Source organism: Hemitrygon akajei, unplaced genomic scaffold, assembly GCF_048418815.1.
Source record: "Hemitrygon akajei unplaced genomic scaffold, sHemAka1.3 Scf000033, whole genome shotgun sequence".
In the NCBI taxonomy this organism is placed as follows: Eukaryota; Metazoa; Chordata; class Chondrichthyes; order Myliobatiformes; family Dasyatidae; genus Hemitrygon; species Hemitrygon akajei.
In genome coordinates this window covers 19,166,426-19,167,490 of record NW_027331919.1, presented here as the reverse complement: position 1 = coordinate 19,167,490, position 1,065 = coordinate 19,166,426, and positions in this window count along the sequence as shown.

Below are 1,065 nucleotides of genomic sequence, written 5' to 3'. Positions count from 1 at the left end.
AAGCGTTAGACGCAGAGACTGGTGAGTGCATGGGATGGGCTGCCGGCAACGGTGGTGGAGGCGGATACAATAAGTTCTTGTAAGAGACTTTTGTATAAGTACCTGGAGCTTAGGAAAATAGAGAGCTATGTGTAAGCCTAGTAATTTCTAAGGTAGGGACATGTTCGGCGCAACTTTGGGGGCCGAAGGGTCTGTATTTTGCTATAAGTTTTCTATGTTTCTGTATTTCCATCCATAAAGCCTCACTTAGAAAAGTTGTCTTGTCTGTTCTGACTGTGTTTTGCTGTGACATTTGCTCAGCACTGTAATGTCACCCCTCCTCCTGTAATTCTGCCGTTTTCTCACGTCTAAATATAGGGAAACCCGAAATATCGTGCTGTTCTGCTTGCTCCTCCTACACCCCATTCTCAATAATGTCTGCAATATCTTATCCACTGTGTTGATTCATGCCCTGAGCTCGACTGCGCTTCTTAGAAACTTCCTGCATTAAAATATACGGAGCTCAGGGCACCAATCGCTTGATGCACAACCGTTTGATTCCTGCATCTTTCGGAGGTCTTAACAATATCTGTCTCCATATCGACTCCGCTATCTGCTCTCAAACTCTAAATCCCATCCCCTTGCAAATCGAGTTCAACTACTCTCCTAAAAACTCTCATGCACAGTACTGAGAAAACTTCCGCTAGGATATCAGCTCCCCTTCACTTTATGTGTAAACCGTCTTCCATCTCTTCTGTAGACATTTCACATTCCTTGGAATAAGCACAATGAATTCTGAAGTAATCCCATCTGCACCGTAGCTTCAGCCACGTGCTGAACTGTACGATCTTCCTAGGTCTGGGCACACTGGGACGGGTGGTGCTACTGTCCTTTAATTTAATAGCTAAATCCCTGACCTCGCTGTGCAGAAACACCTTCCCATACATACCGATTTCATTGGTACGTATATGGACCAGGGCGTCGAGCCGCTCACTCACCCAATTCAGAATCATGGAATCTTTTTGTAATTGCAGTTCAGCCTCCTTCTATTGCACTTAAGTCAACTACATTATTTCAAGGTGTTAG